Source organism: Ictalurus punctatus, chromosome 19 (assembly GCF_001660625.3).
Source record: "Ictalurus punctatus breed USDA103 chromosome 19, Coco_2.0, whole genome shotgun sequence".
NCBI classification, from domain to species: domain Eukaryota; kingdom Metazoa; phylum Chordata; class Actinopteri; order Siluriformes; family Ictaluridae; genus Ictalurus; species Ictalurus punctatus.
Genome location: NC_030434.2, coordinates 22,018,358 through 22,039,704, shown reverse-complemented (window position 1 = coordinate 22,039,704; position 21,347 = coordinate 22,018,358). Strand labels below are relative to the sequence as shown.

Genomic DNA, 21,347 nt, shown 5'->3' with positions numbered 1-21,347 from the left:
TAAAGATAGCACACTTTTTCTTTATAGATACTGATGCTGAAACCTTGAGCATCACCTTGAGATACCTGTCTGATATTTTGTTCTTTACAAATTGTAAAAAGTTGTAGAAATGCAAGAAAGAAAAATGACAAAATTGCAGTTTTTAAAAAAAAAAAAAAAAAATGCTTTCATTGCAAATATCATCATTATACTAAAATATAAAGTATAAACATAATAAATTCAATCCTAACAAAAACATATAGTCCTGCCTCTTTGCATGTGAAAAAAAATCTCTATTTATTAATTTATTTTAATTCAACGTTTATTTACGCAGTATATTCGAAACAAAAATCTCTTATAACACACTTATAACAGCACTATGACCCCATTAAAAACAATTTCATTATAAATAGATCAATCTGATAATGAGATGAACAGCACAACAAGTCGTTTCGTAATGATAGGGCGCTATAACTTATTCAGGAATGTCAGGACTCGCTGATGATTGTGTTTATAAAGACGTAAATAATATGTAAACTGTATTGTATTTTCGTTTGCAGCGATTCAGATAGATATATCGCTGGTGTATCTATCAACTTGGCGATAGAGGAAATGTGTTAAAAGCGTGCTGTTTGGCAGTCGTTCACTGGAATTTAGATGCAGTATTTCTGAGAGTGTTTGTGTATGTGTGAGAGAGCTTGCACACACTCACACACTTGGCCATCTGTCAGTGTCATAGCCTCGAACCAGCAGATGTTATAATGGTCTTATAATTCAGAGGCAGTTTCAGACAAGACAGGCCAACAATGCAGGAGAATGCAGCTCGCAGGCATTACCTTCCTAACGTCAATCTTCAGTCCTCGTGTTAAACACCTCAGCAGGGGGCATTACAGGCCTCGTGTTCCTATAAGAAGCCAATACAAAGCTTATGTGTTGTGAGTAGCATTTAGTGTGAGATATTCCAAGTAAAAAAATGAACACACTTCGATGTCTTCGATGGCATCCATGATTTACTTATTTATTTAAATTGTACACGTTAAATAGTACGGCTGTGGATCAGGTGGTAGAGCGGGTTGTCCACTAATCGTAGGATTGGCGGTTCGACTCCCGGCCCACGTGACTCCACATGCCGAAGTGTCCTTGGGCAAGACACTGAACCCCGAGTTGCTCCCGATGGCAAGTTAGCACCTTGCATGGCAGCTCTGCTACCGTTGGTAGCATCACGTAGCTGCATTGCATTCTGGGACTTTGAGTCTTGACTACTTCTATGTTGGATTTCTCATTAATATGACTTTGAAGGTCCCTGGAAAATGCTGAGCGAGAAACCAACAGCAAAACCTGATTGTGCTCCCTTATGTTTGAGGTCTTTGGAAATTTTTTTGTCGTATTAAACAGCATTGTAATTGCACTGGTAATGTCCCAGTGTAATGTCATGTACAATTACAACAGACTGCAAAAGTCTATCTTTCTAAAATGATACTGTGAAGCATCGAACGTAAATACTTCTCTCATTCACATGCTCAAGCACAGCGATCTTTACTTCATCTCTGTCACGTCTGAGCCAGGCCGCTGTGTATCCGAGAGCTTGTACCTTGTTCACTCTTTGTATAAGTTTCAGAGGATTCGTTATAGTGTTTAATTTTCTAAGAGTGCTCCGCTTGTATGAATATGTTGCCTTAAGCCAAATTATTTGCATAGAATTCATTAAAACACTGAACAGCTCTGGATCTCTGGAGCCTGTAAATTAGATAATATATTATGTATTGCCATAGTTTCTCCAAAATATATATATATATATATATATTTCCCTGCTTATTTATATTTCGTTTCGAGATGAAACTGGGAAGACCAGAAAACAGGTTTTTGATTATATTTTTTGTGTAAATTTATTTTAAAGATCAAACCAAATGCAAAAACGAATTCAGTTTCAAACAAATTACGATTACTTACTTGTTTTAAGTTCTGTTCCAAATTAATTAATGTATATACTGTATGTGAACTGTGAACCTGGCTGTACTGAGTAATTATTAAGTAATTCAATTCAATTTTATTTGTGTAGCGAGTTTAACAACGGACGTTGTCTCAAAGCGGCTTTACAGAAACATATAAAGACAGGATAGAGATGTTAAGTGTGTGAATTTATCCCTATTGAGCGAGCCGGTGGTGACGGTGGTGAGGAAAAACTCCTCTAAGATGATATGAGGAAGAAACCTTGAGAGGAACCGGACTCAGAAGGGAACCCGTCCTCATCTGGGTGACGACGGATAGTGTGAGAGTTAAAGAAAGTTCATTATGGTTTGTATATGAAGTCTGTTTGTTGAACTAGTCCACTGTTCACTAAAGGAGACCTGAGTGTAAAACTGAATTTGGTAATTGCAGTCCCAAGGCCATCGCAGCAACCGTAGTCCCAGCAACCACAGCGAGAACGTCCATGTGGAACTGAGGTCCAAAACCATTTCGTGGTACTTCAAGCGGTACCATCCTCAGCACTCTACAGGCTGCACTGCTTGGGGTCATCCTCAGTGGCAGAATGTAGCCTCCAGTTGATGAGAGCTCCATCCAGAGTTGGGGAAGCATTACGTGAAGGTATGCATGTCTGTTTGGTTCATCTTGGTTTGGTTTGGTTTAGTTTAGTTTATTGATTTTTAAAGCACATTTAAAAACAACAGATGTTGAAACCAAAGTGCTGTACAAGAAATCCATCCATTTTCTATACCGCTTATCTTACAGGGTCGCGAGGAACCTGGAGCCTATCCCAGGGAGCATCGGGCACAAGGCGGGGTTCACCCTGGACAAGGTGCCAATCCTGTGTACAAGAAATATAAAACAGAAATAAAACAAATTAAAAGACTAGAGAAAAACCAAAAAAAGGACAAGTGAAAAATGTACACCCTCAATTAAAACATAAAGAATACGAATAGGTCTTCAAAGAGGTCTTCTTGAAACATAGAAACATAAGGGGAAGATCTAATGTGGAGAGGAACAGACAACATGTGGTTCTCTCCTGATGAAGTGCATCCAGACGAATTACCTGTCAGACTTGGCAGTGAATTGCGTTTCCTTTTTCCGATTTTAATTCAAGAATGCCGTGTTTAAGTTGTGTGGGTGTTGTGGCTCGTTTAATTAAACGAATCACTTTGAATAATGAGGCGTTAATGGAATGTAAGTGCGGCGATTAATATACTGTACATGTTGAGCACTAGCTAGTCTCCGTGAATCTGCACATCACAGAGAACAACAACGGATGGTAGAGAACGTAAAGCACCCACATTAAGGGAAACAGATGTTTGATATTGATGCATGTTGAATAGACTGCGACTGTTATTGCCTGTGTAATAATGAGCATATCTACATTTTTATAATAAAGGTCTGAGCTACGGTTCATCAGACGCACTGATGGAATCTCTATCGGTCTGATCTTTCCTTCTTTTTTATTCTTAATACATTCCTTCTCTTTTCTGTTCTGTGAAAGTGAAAGTGGTTATGATTTATGGTGTTTGAAAATACATATATTTTGAATCAGTAGTGCAGGGTATAGCTGTGTTGCATGTTCTCCGCATGTCCATGTGGGTTTTCTCCAGGTTCTCCAGTTTCTTCCCAAAAACATGCCCGTGTCCCAAGGTGTGTCACAAGACCCACCGATACAACGTCTTGCTCCGGATCCTCTATAACCCTGACTATATTTGAACAATTTACAGCTCAGGCCCGGTAGATATACTGTGTATATTCCTTTAGAGGTGTTTTTCTTTTATTTTGATGTCACCACTGATATTTACAGCATAAATAGAATTTCACTAAGATTTCGAAAACACTGAAAGGCATATTTGTATTATGTGTAATTCTTTATGCGTTCTTGTTTTATTACTCCAAATCTTAAACCTTTAAATGTAACAGCTAATGACTCAAAATTTCAGCTTTTTATTGAGTGGAGCACGCAGTAACCGAACAGACGAACCTGTGTACAGACTGTCAGAGCTCCCGAGGTAATGTGGCCATGTATTTGGGACAGCGCAACCCAAATACTTTCACCTTCAAAAATCCGTGTTCCAGGGGCACGGTGGTCAGCATATTTACCTCACACCTCCAGGGTTGGGGGATCAAATCCCATTTCCGCTCTGTGTGTGTCGAGTTTGCATGTTCTCCCCGTGCTTCGGGGGTTTCCTCTGGGTACTCCGGTTTCCTCCCTCAGTATAAAGACCTGCGTTGTAGGCTGATTGGTGTGTCCAAATTGTCCGTAGTGTGTGAATGTGTGCGATTGTGCCCTGCGATGAGTCTACCCCAAAAATATGTTTTAAGATTAGCTGTAAAAGCGGAGACTGTTGGGGCCAGCCTCACCAACAGTGGTAGACTATTCCATAGATTAGGGGCAGCAACTGCAAAGGCCCAATCCCCCCTGTGCTTCAGCCTTGCTCTAGGGACAGCCAGGAGCATGCAGTCTGCCGACCTAAGGGACCTCGATGGGACGTGATGTTTTAGGTCACGCTTACTGTAAGTATAATCGTTAGCTAACATCAGGAAAATGGCTTCTCTTTTACCGGACAGTTGCATATATGAATTGTATGAATAAATCCTTTGTAAAGCGTTTCGTAAAGCCTTTTAAATTTGTTCCTATTTAGAGATTTTTGTTAAATATTTAGACTCTCAGCAGACACTCTTTTCCAGAATGACTTGTGAAATGTTCAGGTGCTACCCTGTTAATACGATTGTGGTCTAGTTGGGTACAAAATCTTTGAACCTCAATGCATGTACAATACAAAAGACCATCAGTATCAAAAGGGATAATTTGTACATAAGTAATAATACAAATAATCGAGAACCAAGAAGAAGAATATAAATGATGGTCATTTCAAATGAAGCTAATTTCAGCACAGGATACTGGCAGAGCACGACCTTGCATAACGAGCATGCTTAAACCCTAGAGAAGGACATGTCAGGACCCCTGAGGTTGGAGACCTGAGCTGGCTTGCCGGTGTGTAAAGTCTTTGATGCCTGGTATGCAAAGACAAGAGTTTTGAGTTTGATTCTTGCTCCAACAGGAAGCCAGCGGTGTGACCTGAGTAGGAGGGTTCACACCTGAGAACTTCACGACATTGTTAAACAGTTGAGCACCAGCATACTGAATTTTCTGTAGAGGAAATATCCGATATGAAAGGAGACCCAGTAAAGGAAAAAGTTCGAGTGGTGAATTCTGGAAATAACTAGAGCTTGTATTATAGGTTGAGCAGATTTTTTTTATTTGGTCAGAAATACAGTATGTTCATCTGATGATATGAAGAAGAACGCTTCAGGATCTGGGAGTTGATATGAAATCATCACGGTGATAGGACAACTAACAGATCTGATCACTGAGCTTAATCATTTAGGCTACACTGAGAATAGAAGTGGACCAAGAACTGATCCCTGAGGGACTCCCGCCTTAAGGATGTGAGGTAACAGTTTTCCAAGCTTCGGTTTTCGCTAATCATGGTTTATGAATACGCTGCCAGAGCTTTCAAACATTTGCCATTCTGGCACAAATCGCACGTATGGGCGGGGCTTAACAACAAGCTACTCTCATTGGCTAGTGAGATTTGGATCGACAGTTTGAGTGTCCAGCTGAGGAGGATGATGATGATGACGCTCTGTGCCGCTCATCTCAGAAAAGTAGTGGTACGAGTCGTACCCAAACCTCAAAAATTAATTACGAACGAATATACTGACTGAGTTAGTCAGTCATTTCCACTACAAAGTACAAACACTATAATTAAACAGAGAACAGCATGAAGAACTCTCTCTCCAAAATTCACGCCACTGAAGTCTTCACTTCCTGGACACTCGAGCGGTCGATCCAAATCTCACTAGCCTATGAGAGTAAAGCGCTGTTAAGCCCCGCCCATCCGTAAACATTCAAAGCACATTCATAAACCATGATTAGCGAAAACTGTTAGCAAAGAACATCTGGTTTGTTTGTTTTTTTCAGTCAGTGTTTACTGGGGCATAGTGTCAGGGTTTATATTAAAAAGAACGCAACGCATATTGAGTCAGCTGTGATATTACAATAATAATAATAATAATAATAATAAAAATAAACCCTTCTGGTTTTGACCACACCCACTTTGTGCTTAAATCCGAATGTAGCTACAGATCTGAATATTTGGAGCACTAAACAGATGCAGATGCAGTCTAGCACTTAATCTGATTTACCTCACTGACCTCGTATCTCATCTCAGTTTCTCTAATCTTCTACTTGCATCCTCCAGGCCCTTTTTTTTCAATCTCAGCCCATTAATTTGTTTCTGTCCTTCAACACCTGGCTACAGTATTGACACATACGCCACATGATCATGCTTTAATCATGATCATCACTTACTCCTGATTTGTCAAGGTTGGACTGGTTTCCGGCCCGTCGATGTCCAGCCTGTGACCTAAAGGATGTGAAATGTACTAGTGATTATCCTGTTATTTCTTTAAGGTTAGCTATAATGTACCGTGATTTGTAGTAACGTCCTTTTTTTTATTCCTTCTTTCACTGGATCTGTGTCTCATTGTCTCACATTCCCCTGCAGGGCCTGATGGCAGCCTTCCTAAAGCTCATACTGCGCTCTGCATATGAAATGAGGCCAAGAGTGTATTTGAAAGCCATGCGAACTGAGAGGAATGTTCTGCAGCTTCCAGGGTGTGTGGCAGGAATAAAACCAGACGATATGGCAAGGTCGAAGGGGCGCTTGGACATGTGAGTGCTTTTTGCAGGTGCGGTGTGAAACCATATGGAGATCATGTCGTACCCCGTGTTCAGGATTTAGCTGATTCCTACCTGCCCTCTTTGTTTTAATGGAAAACACATTTACAAACCAAAGCTACTGTCTGTGCGTGCGTGCGTGTGTGTGCGGGTGCGGGTGGGTGTGTATGTGTGGGGGTGGGTGTGTGTGCATGTGGGTGTGTGCGGGTGGGTGTGGGTGTGTGGGTGTGGGTGGGTGTGGGTGTGTGTGGGTGTGTGTGGGTGTCTATTTCTCTCTTTTTCTTACTTTCTCTCTGTATCTGTCTCTCTCATTATATCTCTCTGTCTTGTTCTCTCTTTCTTTATCGCTGTCTCTCTCTCTCTCTCTCTCTCTCTCTCTCTCTCTCTCTCTCCCTTTCTCTGTTATGCTATTTCTCTGTCTCTCTCCATCTTTATTCCTCCGTCTGTCTCATATATTGCTCTGTCTTGCCCTCGCTCTGTGTCTCTCTAGCTTTATCTCAGTCTGTCTGTCTGTATCTCTGTCTACCTCTCTCTCTCTCTCCGTTTCTCTCTCCCTTTCTCTCTTATGCTTTTTCACTGTCTCTCTCCATCTTTAGCCTTCTGTCTGTCTCTCATATTGCTCTCTCTCTCTCTCTCTCTCTCTCTCTCTCTCTCTAGCTTTATCTCTGTTTTGCTGTCTGTCTGCTTCTCTCTCTTTCTCTCCTTTTCCCTGTTATGCTCTTCCTCTGTCTCTCTCTGTCTCTATTTCTTTGTCTGTTTTTATGTCTTTACTCTGTCTTTATTGACTGTCTCTCTCTCTCTGTCTCTCTCTCTCTGTTTCTCTCTCCCTTTCTCTATTTTGCTCTTTTTCTGTCTATCTCCATCTGTATTCCTCTGTCTCTCTCTCTCTCTCTCTCTCTCTCTCTCTCTCTCTCTCTCTCTCTCTCTCTCTCTTGCTTTAGGGAAAGCTGGGACTTGTTCCTGCTTGTGGTCAGAGAATGAGTGCACTGCATTCCTTCTCTAATCAAACTGCATATTCTTCTCATAGTTAATAAGCCAAAAGTCAGGACAGCTCATATGCTTTTACACCAGCGATTAATCAAAGCAACAGTCCGTGTGTGTGTGTGTGTGTGTGTGTATGAGAACACAGCAGTATAGGATTTATACCTATAGTACAGACAGAGCAGCAGCTGTGGTGGTGTAGATGAGGTGATGGATGTGTGAATGGATGTGTTTTACAGGTTGACATTCTCTCCTACGCCTCTCTGTGCTCCGTCAAATAGTGCCTGCTCTCTTTTCTGACATTCCTTCAATTCAAAAGCTTTTTCACCTCATGCTAAAAAAAATATCTTTCTAGGACATGACCGAGTGAGGTGTGTTTCTTCCTTTCTGTTATTTAACAGACATCAGTGATCGCAGTTGAACTAGCACGTTATCGTGTGGGGATCTAACCGAATATGAATATATTATTTCAGAATAAACAGATAATGTGTTCCATGCAGGTGCGTGTAGGAGGTGTGCTATTGTTTTGGAGATCTCCATATGGGTGAGATTTACACTCAAACGAATGAAGCTCAGATCAGATGTGCATTAATACACCATGTACGTACTGAAAAAAAAACCTATGTATGTTTTATAGGTTGTGACCTTGTACAATGGGGCTCAGGGTGGTTTAGTGGTTAGCATGTTTGCCTCACACCTCCAGGGTCGGGGGTTCGATTCCCACCGTGGATTCCCACCTGTGTGTGTGGAGTTTACATGTTCTCCCCGTGCTGCGGGGGTTTCCTCCGGGTACTCCGGTTTGCTCCCCCAGTCCAAAGACATGCATGGTAGGCTGATTGGCGTGTCTAAAGTGTCCGTAGTGTACGAATGGGTGTGTGAGTGTGCCCTGCGATGGATTAGCACCCCACCCCATAATTGAGGCATTGTGCCCCATGCTCCTTGGGATAGGCTCCAGGTTCCCCGTGACCCTGTAAGATAAGCAGTATAGAAGATGGAGGGATGGATAGACAACATATGAGAGGGGAAAAAAAACAATATAAAGACCTACAAGAAGTTGATTGGATCCACTTTCAAGAAGTTGATTAGATCCTCCAGACTCAAGCAGATCCAATTGGATTTTTTTGATCCAATGTTTGTTTGGGTTTATTCATTCATTCATCTATCTTTACTAACTGCCTGCTCAGAGTCCTTGTGGTTTAAATACAGCCACTCGTTACAAACAAAAATAACACCTGTGTGAATCCCACCCATGTCTGTCTAGTTGAGACCAGTAAACAGTAATTGAGGCATGTGCACATTGATCCCCTCACAATCCACCACGAATTACTTCAGTAAACACAAAGCTGAAGCATGGTGTCCAAGCGAGATGGCCCAGAAATATCTCAGACATGATATCCTAGACGTGTTCTGCAAGGAAGAGTGGGGTTTAAATTTATTAAACAAATATAGATAGATCCCAGCTGGCTGCGGAAAGCGCTCACAAGCTGTGATGTCTGCCAGAGAGGATGTTACAAAGTCCTGAATTAGTAGGGTGTCCAAACTTTTGCACACACCATGCACAATTACTTTTGCATGCAAAAACTTTTGCATACAGCTGTGTTTACTGAGTTGTGTTTCCAGGTTTTCTGTGAATGAATGAATAATATGATTAAACAGTTCTGCACAGTTCTGCTGTGTTGTGTTGTGTTGTGTGTGTGTGTGTGTGTGTGTGTGTGATGATGATGATGCTCTTGGCTCAGTTTGGGCTTTTTGTTGTGGCTTTGGCATGGAGACTGTGCCCTGAGCACTCACATGTTGATGGTGGATGTGTTTCAGAATCCAGATCTCCCAGGGGCCACAGAGTACAGGAGAGAGACAGTCTGCCAGGTGTGCCAGGATAACACACACACACACACACACACACACACACACACACACACACACACACACACACACACACACACACACACACACACACACACACACACACACACACACACACACACACACACAATATAACAAGTCTCACTTTCTAGTACTCTTTAATGTGTGAAATTATTTGGTTATACTTTGCCATGCAAAAAATATAAATACAAATAATCCTTTTATTTTTAGGACATACACCGATCAGCCATAATATTAAAACCTCCTGCTTAATATCGTGTAGGTCCGCCGTGTGTTCTCTGACTCCTTTCTATCAAAGTCACCATGAACTTTTTCAGCAGTGTTTTTTTTCAGAACTTTGTGCTACAGTAGCTCATCTGTGGGACCAGACAGTCTAGCCTTCGCTCCCCACACACATCAATGAGCCTTGGGCACCCATGACCCTGTTGCCTTCCTTGGACCACTTTTGGTAGGTGCTAACCTCTGCATACCGGGAACGCCCCACAAGACCTGCAGTTTTCTAGATCGCCTGTCAAAGTCGATCAGATTCTTACGTTGCCCATTTTTCCTGCTTCCAACACTTCAACTTCGTGAACTGACTGTTTACTTCCTGCGTAAAAAATATACATCCCACCTCTTGACAGATAATCAGCGTTATCCTCATCACCTGTCAGGGGTTTTAACGTTATGGCTGATCGGTGTAATTAATAGAGATGCAGGATGCAGAAAAATACATCGTCCTACCGTTTAAAACTGTATCAAGATTATCAAGGATATAAATAACAGCGCCTTCTTAATATATGATCGCTGCCAATGATTGAACAGTATTTTACTAGTGGTTTAGCTCTTTTTAGGCACCATTACAAGCTGTAAGCCCCAGATGACCAGTGTGTGGGCATGACCTAGGATGTTATTCAGGAGCGGTTCTTACTTTCATAACCTTAGTCATGAAGGCTTCCTCGAGATGCAGTCCGGCATCGATGGTAGTTACAACGGGTGTGGTTGCTTAGCTTGTAAAAAAGCAACAGGCTGATGTATAAACAGCACAGACACACACACACACACACACACACACATGTATTCACAGGCCAAACTTTGAATGTTTACGTAGCATCAAATTGTACATTTTACCAAGAGCCAACATGTATAGCTGCGTCATTTAAACACAGCATTAGGATCTGGTTCGGGCCGAGTTGAAGAAGAACCAGAATAATATCTGACTCATATCCGAAGTGATAGGGCCAGCAGAGCAGAGAAAATGAATGTATAATTAAGAATGCTGTGTTGCATTAAAACGACACATCATAAAATTTGATCGTTTTTTTTTTTCCCCTCTCCGAGAGGTCAGAGAGTCATGACTCATGATTATGAGCACAATCTCGCAAGCAGGATATTAACCTTTTTCAAACCTACAATAAGGCCTTTCTGCCTTTGCATATCTGTGTAATTTTCACGGTTGTGTAACCAGGATAAAAAGTAGCCTCGAAGATAATTCAACACCGCATGGTGAGCTAGAGAGCTAGTTCAGTGCATTAATACAGACCGAATGAAACACGTTGAGGATCCTCTTCTAACAAAGTTTCTGGCATATCGTCTTTGCGCTCTCAGTAAAAGTTGTTAAGTCGTTGTCTAACACTTCAGCTATGAGCTATGGCTAGCGTCTTTATTTTCTCTGCGTATGTTTAACCACCGGGTGAATGTGTCTGAGTGTTATGACCTCTTCGTGTTGGGCTTTTTCTAGTTTTAGTCGGGTTTTCCCACTTACTTTGTGTGTTCCTGATTCTGAAAAGATCATCAGTGCGTCGTAATTTAATCCTCCTAGTAAAGGTTATGCGTAAATTTTAAATATAGCTACGTACCAAATGAAAATGTTTTGCAACAGTTCGTAATAATGGGATTCCTGACCAAGATACTCTGCTGGCCTGTGGGTCAAGTCTCCAGAGATAAAAGATCCAAAGGAAATGAAGTTTTACCCAGAAAGATGGATTATTATTATTATTATTATTATTATTATTATTATTATTATTATCTAACTTTACATGGCAGAATTAGCTAATTATTTTATAATGGTGTCATTAACAGCTCCTGTTTTTGTTTTTTTTGTTTAATGATTAATCCTAAATCCAACTTTAAGTTGATTTAGCTACCAATTATACATAGCTCAATATTAATAGTAAGTGCTGTTGAGTTCTCGATGCTGATTGGTCAGACTATGTTGATTAATTTTCTATAACAGCAGCTCTGACAGTTGTGCACAGCTGCAAATCACCGGTTTGTGTTAATGCTTTTGTTCGAATAGGTTATTAATGCTTTTGTTCGAATACGTTATATTAATGCTTTTGTTCGAGTACGTTATATTAATGCTTTTCGAGTTCGAATAGGTTATTAATGCTTTTCGAGTTCGAATACGTTATTAATGCTTTTGTTCGAATAGGTTATTAATGCTTTTGTTCGAATACGTTATTAATGCTTTTGTTCGAATACGTTATTAATGCTTTTGTTCGAATACGTTATTAATGCTTTTGTTCGAATAGGTTATTAATGCTTTTGTTCGAATACGTTATTAATGCTTTTGTTCGAATACGTTATTAATGCTTTTGTTCGAATACGTTATTAATGCTTTTGTTCGAATACGTTATTAATGCTTTTGTTCGAATACGTTATTAATGCTTTTGTTCGAATAGGTTATTAATGCTTTTGTTCGAATACGTTATTAATGCTTTTGTTCGAATACGTTATTAATGCTTTTGTTCGAATAGGTTATTAATGCTTTTGTTCGAATACGTTATTAATGCTTTTGTTCGAATAGGTTATTAATGCTTTTGTTCGAATAGGTTATTAATGCTTTTGTTCGAATAGGTTATTAATGCTTTTGTTCGAATACGTTATTAATGCTTTTGTTCGAATACGTTATTAATGCTTTTGTTCGAATACGTTATTAATGCTTTTGTTCGAATAGGTTATTAATGCTTTTGTTCGAATACGTTATTAATGCTTTTGTTCGAATACGTTATTAATGCTTTTGTTCGAATACGTTATTAATGCTTTTGTTCGAATACGTTATTAATGCTTTTGCTCGAGTACGTTATTAATGCTTTTGTTCGAATAGGTTATTAATGCTTTTGTTCGAATACGTTATTAATGCTTTTGTTCGAATACGTTATTAATGCTTTTGTTCGAATACGTTATATTAATGCTTTTCGAGTTCGAATACGTTATTAATGCTTTTGTTCGAATACGTTATATTAATGCTTTTCGAGTTCGAATACGTTATATGTTCGAATACGTTATCGTTTCAAATTAGTAACAACTTACACAATGACGTGATGCTTCGCATGAACGGTTTCAAAAATGCATATAATCAGTGATGTGCTGCATTTTTTTCTAAGGAGACGTTTGTTTAACATTTATGGAAGGAGTCTCCAGTGTCAGAGGTAAAGCTGTAAGTTTTACAACACCTTCAGGACAGAGGAGTTTACGCTTTTTGGTTTCTCGGTAACATGACAAGCGGTTGTTTTTGTGGGGTGTTTTTTTTTTTTTGTCTTTTGAAGTTGAAGAGATACGTAAGGAACGACACACAGTAGACCTTGCTGTTATATGAAAAAATAATGCCGGACGGGAGGAAGTGATGCGGTATGATGTGCAAGCAGGGTGCATTATGTTCGTGCGGAGTGTGTTATTCCACTTATACCACATAATTTCCCAATTATTACATTCTCATGGCTGGATCGGGAAGTTGTCGCAAGGTTACGATGCACTTTAACAGGAAACATCGCAAACACATCACACACGACACCGTCGCCAAACTGAGAGCCAAAGTTAGGAGAGATGACTTTGTGTGTGTTTACAAAGAAATGGCAATCATGTAGAGAATGTTTTTGTAAATAAAGTTACAGTTTGCTAAAAAGTGTTAATTTCCTCTATGTATGGAGACTTTTGGGACACCATGTAACTGCAATAAACAGTGATTCTCTCTCTCTCTCTCTCTCTCTCTCTCTCTCAAACCCAGACGAGCACAAACCCCTTTGTCCTGAAGACTTTCCTGTGCTGATAAACTTTGTTACAAAGCGCTTACGACCGAGGATCCCTCCATAAATGTTACATAAATGTCTCCACATCAACGATTATACTTCCTACTTTGTTAAACCACATGCTTTTAAATCTGTTTAGTCTTCGATTATGTGGCAGAAACAATAAAGAAACATTAATAAAGCATTACAACGAGCGCGTTAATATAAACCTGTCCTTCATGTTACAGTCGGAACTACCTGTGCTGTTACATGAAAACACTGCACACCTTCTGACCAATCAGATTTAAGCATTCAACCACGCTGTGGTATAAAAGAAGAATGAAGCACTTTGCGACGTGGTGTAATAGAAAAATAATCCACTCGTGTATGGTCAAAGTAACTGTTTCATCACACCAGCCCGTTGTTGATTATTTTCCTGTAAACAGCACATCATCAAGTGTTTAATTCCTTACACGGTCCACCTTGACAAACTGAGACTCCCCATTGCACCGATGTCATTAATATGCACACTTATTCACACTTATTCATACTTAATGAGACTTTATCTCCAGTGGATAAGCCCGATCGATATGGCGATTCATAAACAGGACACGTGCTCCATTCGGGATTCAGATTCAGCGCTGCATAATCGCATGATGAGGTGACTTCCTGCAAGCTGTGGATCTTTTATTATTTATAGACGTGACAGTCTAGTAATAAAAAAAAATGTGGAGTGTCATATTAGCGATCTACTTTAATGTACTCGAGGGAACATTTGTACTGAAAAAGAAAAGACGAGCTTTTAGAGAGTAGAGAAGGTCGTTGGGTGTGAAAATAGTTCGAAAGGGAGTTTTTTGTATTTAAGCCGAGTGAAAGGAGTCCAGGGCCAAACTACCTGTTAAAACAAGCCATTCATACCTTCAGATGGAAATGTCTATTATACATGCAGTTGTTTTTCTAACTCCACATCTTCCCTGCTTCTGAACAGCCTAATACACGGCAGATAAATCATTTCCATGAATATTGTACGAGAGAGAGAGAGAGAGAGAGAGAGAAGAAGAGAGCTGTTTCCAGTCTTTGCAAATGTGCTGATCCCAGTGTGCAAGATTTCTTTCTTTCTTTTTTTTATTTTTCCTTCACATTAAACTTGAATTTAATCAAAGCACACTTTAACAACAGAATGGATGGCTTTGGGGACTCCGAGGCAGTAAAAAGAATAATTAGCGGGTGGTTTATAAGGGCATGCCCTATTCACATTTCCAGGATGATTAGTCATTATCAGCTTTATTCCAGAGTCAATAATTTTATAATGGTGTCATTAACAGCTGCTGTTTTTCTTCTTCTTTTTTTTCCCCCTCATTCTTTTCCTTTTATTTTTTGAAGGATTATACCCGAGCCTAGCATTAAGCGTTAAATTTAGCTCCTTATTATATTCTGATCCCCTGCAGTTCATCATTCAATGTGCTGATCTTTTGCATAACCTAAAAAAGTGTATATTTTACGACAACTTTTTTTAAATTTTTTTTTATTTTATTTTATTTTTAAACGTTGCCGCTCGCTTATATTGTTATAATATAATGTTAAAGTCTTGAGAAGGTAACAGTTACCTTTTCCCGCTTTGCTATTAGGGATTAGTCTATAGCTATAAATAAGACTATAAATATAAATGATATCAATTTGAAGCGGTTGTTTTGTTTCATAGTGGCGTTTCAAGTGAACAGTTCTGGCATTTTTTTTTCAGTTTGCTAATCGGACCAGACAAGGTAAATATCACTAATCGTTAATAAACATTATAATAGAAATCATTCTGAATACTGTCTGTGAAAATTCTCTTCTGATACAATGTCTCTAGCCCTGTAGCTAAATAGCTAACCTAAATGGATGAAATCTCAAGAGAAAGTCAAACAGGTTTCAAACAGCGGGGGTAAGGTTGTCGGATTTTATTACTTGTGTAGTCTTAAGGGTCAAAAATGTTTAAATGTTTAACAGCAGAGAAGACGAGTAGTGTCCACTGATTAAATGCAGTCTCTCTGTGCACTGTGAAGACGGAAAACCCAGATATTCACAACGTTTGCGATGAAAGTTGTTTCTTCATGAAATTTGGGGGTTTAAAATTCAACGAAGGTGCTTTATTTTAGGGGTCTGGTCATTTTTGACCCTCAGGACAAGGGGAGTATTGTTAAGTAATGTTAAGGATAAGAATACAGTCATAGGAAAAAGTACGAATGCTAGCCACACCCCTAACCCAAACTTTAACCATTCTATCTTCGTATACGATTCGATTTGTGCAAATAGTTACAAATCTGTCAGTGTCAAACCACGCTGCTTGTCTCTGAGTGTATTCACGTGATTATCGTTGCTCTTCTGGGGTTTTTTCTAGTGTTGCCACCTTTAACATACCAAAACCGGACCCGCCTCTGCCCCAACACACATTTACAGTAAGACTCACCCCGAATATTTCTCCCAGCTGTACGCTGTGTTTGACCGTTCGGCTTTCAGCAATGGTTTGTTCTTCAGGAAAGAAGAACGCTAATAGACTTCGATAATGCGACTAAAACAGAAGTACTCCACACGTCTTAATTCCATTCGTGTTTACTCCGAGTGTGACTTTAATCAGATTAAGAGGTCATCAATAATCTCCGTTTACATGCCAGTTTCTTAATCAGAGTATCGTCTTAATCGGGTTAATATCGGATTACCGTTGTTCATGTAAACGTACTGAATCATTGGCCACTGCTTTAAAAAACAGACAAAAAAACAACTATTATGACTAATTGACACAATTATTGTTTCAGGACTCCTGTATATTACATTAGAAAGCATGAGAACATAAAAAAAAAAAAAAAAAACATTTAAAACATGATATCAGGACACACAGCTTGAAGACTGGACTGTTCAGGTGAAAACAGGATGGATGGCAACCCTGGTCTATTCTGACCTCTGTGAATATTAAAAAGAAATGGCATTCAGGAAAAATATCTCCCGTTTCAAATCGGTACACATCGTCGAAAAAGAGAGAAAAAGCGCGAAAGATTTCTCAACACACTTTGCCTCTATCAATGCCATCTCCTCCAGCTACACCGTTCACCGTTCCCAGAGATGAAGCCAACTTCCTGCCTATCTACAAACCACACATCCAGCAGGATTTATGACCTTTCTGGCAGCCTGTGGAGCTGCTAACCTAGAAGCCATGCAACATGAAAGAGGGACTCTGCAATGCCTAGCAGGCTTCCACACACCTGTGGGCCAGTCTGATCTGTCTTCCTCTTATAACCTCACCAGCCGTCTTCTCTCTACCTGACCGTTCACTATTCTCTCACCTACACCACCTAACGGGCTTAAAATCAAACACAGCACACTGTTTATATTGCTAAACCCTCAGATGCTGTGTTCCAGTTTGCTCTGGCTTGAGTGTGGTTTGTTTCCAGAGACACTGCATGCGTACAACAGGATTGATCTGCAACAGACTTTTTATCTTTTCTCTCCCTCATCGAGGGATTTGACCTTTTATAGGGTCTGTACTGATGATTGAAAGTCTTTAAACTGGTCGATTTCTTCAGTCATGTTTTCAAAACGCTGGAGCATGCTTGATTTTTCCACTGTATGTGGACTCAAGAACACTTGGTAGAAAACAAGAGATTTAGAGTCTCCTAGTTTTACAGCTAGTTCATTTATTGTAGTTTTATCGAGCCTGCAGTGTTTAATACATTCTCTAAGTGAAGGTGACGTGCTGCACGTTGTTAAATAGCGACGTGCTGCACGTTGTTAAATAGCGAAGTGTTGCACGGTGTTGTTACATAGCGACGTGCTGCACGTTGTTAAATAGCGACGTGCTGCACGTTGTTAAATAGCGACGTGTTGCACGGTGTTGTTACATAGCGACGTGTTGCACGGTGTTGTTACATAGCGACGTGCTGCACGGTGTTGTTACATAGCGAAGTGTTGCACGGTGTTGTTACATAGCGACGTGCTGCACGGTGTAGTTACATAGCGACGTGCTGCACGGTGTTGTTACATAGCGACGTGTTGCACGGTGTTGTTACATAGCGACGTGTTGCACGGTGTTGTTACATAGCGACGTGTTGCACGGTGTTGTTACATAGCGACGTGTTGCACGGTGTTGTTACATAGCGAAGTGTTGCACGGTGTTGTTACATAGCGACGTGCTGCACGGTGTAGTTACATAGCGACGTGTTGCACGGTGTTGTTACATAGCGACGTGTTGCACGGTGTTGTTACATAGCGACGTGTTGCACGGTGTAGTTACATAGCGACGTGTTGCACGGTGTTTTTACAGAGCGACGTGCTGCACGGTGTTGTTACAGAGCGACGTGTTGCACGGTGTTGTTACATAGCGAAGTGCTGCACGGTGTTGTTACATAGCGACGTGTTGCACGGTGTTGTTACATAGCGACGTGTTGCACGGTGTTGTTACATAGCGAAGTGCTGCACGGTGTTGTTACATAGCGACGTGCTGCACGGTGTTGTTACATAGCGAAGTGCTGCACGGTGTTGTTACATAGCGACGTGTTGCACGGTGTTACATAGCGACATGTTGCACGTTGTTGATACAGAGCGACGTGCTGCACGGTGTTGTTACATAGCGATGTGCTGCACGGTGTTGTTACATAGCGAAGTGCTGCACGGTGTTGTTACATAGCGACGTGTTGCACGGTGTTGTTACATAGCGACGTGCTGCACGGTGTTGTTACATAGCGACGTGTTGCACGGTGTTGTTACATAGCGACGTGCTGCACGGTGTTGTTACATAGCGACGTGTTGCACGGTGTTGTTACATAGCGAAGTGCTGCACGGTGTTGTTACATAGCGACGTGTTGCACGGTGTAGTTACATAGCGACGTGTTGCACGGTGTTTTTACAGAGCGACGTGCTGCACGGTGTTGTTACATAGCGACGTGTTGCACGGTGTTGATACATAGCGAAGTGCTGCACGGTGTTGTTACATAGCGACGTGCTGCACGGTGTTGTTACAGAGCGACGTGTTGCACGGTGTTGTTACATAGCGAAGTGCTGCACGGTGTTGTTACATAGCGACGTGCTGCACGGTGTTGTTACATAGCGAAGTGCTGCACGGTGTTGTTACATAGCGACGTGTTGCACGGTGTTGTTACATAGCGATGTGCTGCACGGTGTTGTTACATAGCGATGTGCTGCACGGTGTTGTTACATAGCGAAGTGTTGCACGGTGTTGTTACATAGCGACGTGTTGCACGGTGTTGTTACATAGCGACGTGCTGCACGGTGTTGTTACATAGCGACGTGTTGCACGGTGTTGTTACATAGCGATGTGCTGCACGGTGTTGTTACATAGCGAAGTGCTGCACGGTGTTGTTACATAGCGAAGTGCTGCACGGTGTAGTTACATAGCGACGTGTTGCACGGTGTTGTTACATAGCGAAGTGCTGCACGGTGTTGTTACATAGCGACGTGTTGCACGGTGTTGTTACATAGCGAAGTGCTGCACGGTGTTGTTACATAGCGAAGTGCTGCACGGTGTTGTTACATAGCGACGTGTTGCACGGTGTTGTTACATAGCGACGTGTTGCACGGTGTTGTTACATAGCGAAGTGCTGCACGGTGTTGTTACATAGCGACGTGTTGCACGGTGTTGTTACATAGCGAAGTGCTGCACGGTGTTGTTACATAGCGATGTGCTGCACGGTGTTGTTACATAGCGAAGTGCTGCACGGTGTTGTTACATAGCGACGTGTTGCACGGTGTTGTTACATAGCGACGTGCTGCACGGTGTTGTTACATAGCGAAGTGCTGCACGGTGTTGTTACATAGCGACGTGTTGCACGGTGTTGTTACATAGCGACGTGCTGCACGGTGTTGTTACATAGCGAAGTGCTGCACGGTGTTGTTACATAGCGACGTGTTGCACGGTGTTGTTACATAGCGACGTGCTGCACGGTGTTGTTACATAGCGATGTGCTGCACGGTGTTGTTACATAGCGATGTGCTGCACGGTGTTGTTACATAGCGATGTGCTGCACGGTGTTGTTACATAGCGAAGTGCTGCACGGTGTTGTTACATAGCGACGTGCTGCACGGTGTTGATACATAGCGAAGTGCTGCACGGTGTTGTTACATAGCGACGTGTTGCACGGTGTTGTTACATAGCGAAGTGCTGCACGGTGTTGTTACATAGCGACGTGCTGCACGGTGTTGTTACATAGCGACGTGTTGCACGGTGTTGTTACATAGCGAAGTGCTGCACGGTGTTGTTACATAGCGACGTGTTGCACGGTGTTGTTACATAGCGAAGTGCTGCACTGTGTTGTTACATAGCGACGTGTTGCACGGTGTTGTTACATAGCGAAGTGCTGCACGGTGTTGTTACATAGCGACGTGTTGCACGGTGTTGTTACATAGCGATGTGCTGCACGGTGTTGTTACATAGCGAAGTGCTGCACGGTGTTGTTACATAGCGACGTGTTGCACGGTGTTGTTACATAGCGACGTGCTGCACGGTGTTGTTACATAGCGAAGTGCTGCACGGTGTTGTTACATAGCGACGTGTTGCACGGTGTTGTTACATAGCGACGTGCTGCACGGTGTTGTTACATAGCGAAGTGCTGCACGGTGTTGTTACATAGCGACGTGTTGCACGGTGTTGTTACATAGCGACGTGTTGCACGGTGTTGTTACATAGCGACGTGTTGCACGGTGTTGTTACATAGCGACGTGTTGCACGGTGTTGTTACATAGCGACGTGTTGCACGGTGTTGTTACATAGCGAAGTGCTGCACGGTGTTGTTACATAGCGACGTGTTGCACGGTGTTGTTACATAGCGACGTGTTGCACGGTGTTGTTACATAGCGAAGTGCTGCACGGTGTTGTTACATAGCGATGTGCTGCACGGTGTTGTTACATAGCGACGTGTTGCACGGTGTTGTTACATAGCGACGTGCTGCACGGTGTTGTTACATAGCGACGTGTTGCACGGTGTTGTTACATAGCGACGTGCTGCACGGTGTTGTTACATAGCGACGTGTTGCACGGTGTTGTTACATAGCGAAGTGCTGCACGGTGTTGTTACATAGCGACGTGTTGCACGGTGTTGTTACATAGCGAAGTGCTGCACGGTGTTGTTACATAGCGAAGTGCTGCACGGTGTTGTTACATAGCGACGTGTTGCACGGTGTTGTTACATAGCGACGTGTTGCACGGTGTTGTTACATAGCGACGTGTTGCACGGTGTAGTTACATAGCGACGTGTTGCACGGTGTTGTTACATAGCGAAGTGCTGCACGGTGTTGTTACATAGCGACGTGCTGCACGGTGTTGTTACATAGCGACGTGTTGCACGGTGTTGTTACATAGCGACGTGTTGCACGTTGTTGATACAGAGCGACGTGCTGCACGGTGTTGTTACATAGCGAAGTGCTGCACGGTGTTGTTACATAGCGACGTGTTGCACGGTGTTGTTACATAGCGAAGTGCTGCACGGTGTTGTTACATAGCGACGTGTTGCACGGTGTTGTTACATAGCGACGTGTTGCACGGTGTAGTTACATAGCGACGTGTTGCACGGTGTTGTTACATAGCGAAGTGCTGCACGGTGTTGTTACATAGCGACGTGTTGCACGGTGTAGTTACATAGTGACGTGTTGCACGGTGTTGTTACATAGCGAAGTGCTGCACGGTGTTGTTACATAGCGACGTGTTGCACGGTGTTGTTACATAGCGAAGTGCTGCACGGTGTTGTTACATAGCGACGTGTTGCACGGTGTTGTTACATAGCGACGTGCTGCACGGTGTTGTTACATAG

General features: G+C 41.9%; 1 protein-coding gene across 2 annotated transcripts in view; it reads left to right on the top strand.

The window, feature by feature from the left end:
* Positions 1-6,591: 6,591 nt before the first annotated feature.
* The window catches only part of col7a1l (collagen type VII alpha 1-like), a 120,284-nt gene continuing 105,528 nt past the window's right edge, over positions 6,592-21,347 (top strand). For both annotated transcript variants that reach the window (XM_017494700.3, XM_047162108.2), the window contains exons 1-2: positions 6,592-6,691; positions 9,494-9,544. The gene's annotated coding sequence lies outside the window, so the exon portion shown is untranslated. The remainder of the gene's footprint in view (positions 6,692-9,493; positions 9,545-21,347) is intronic.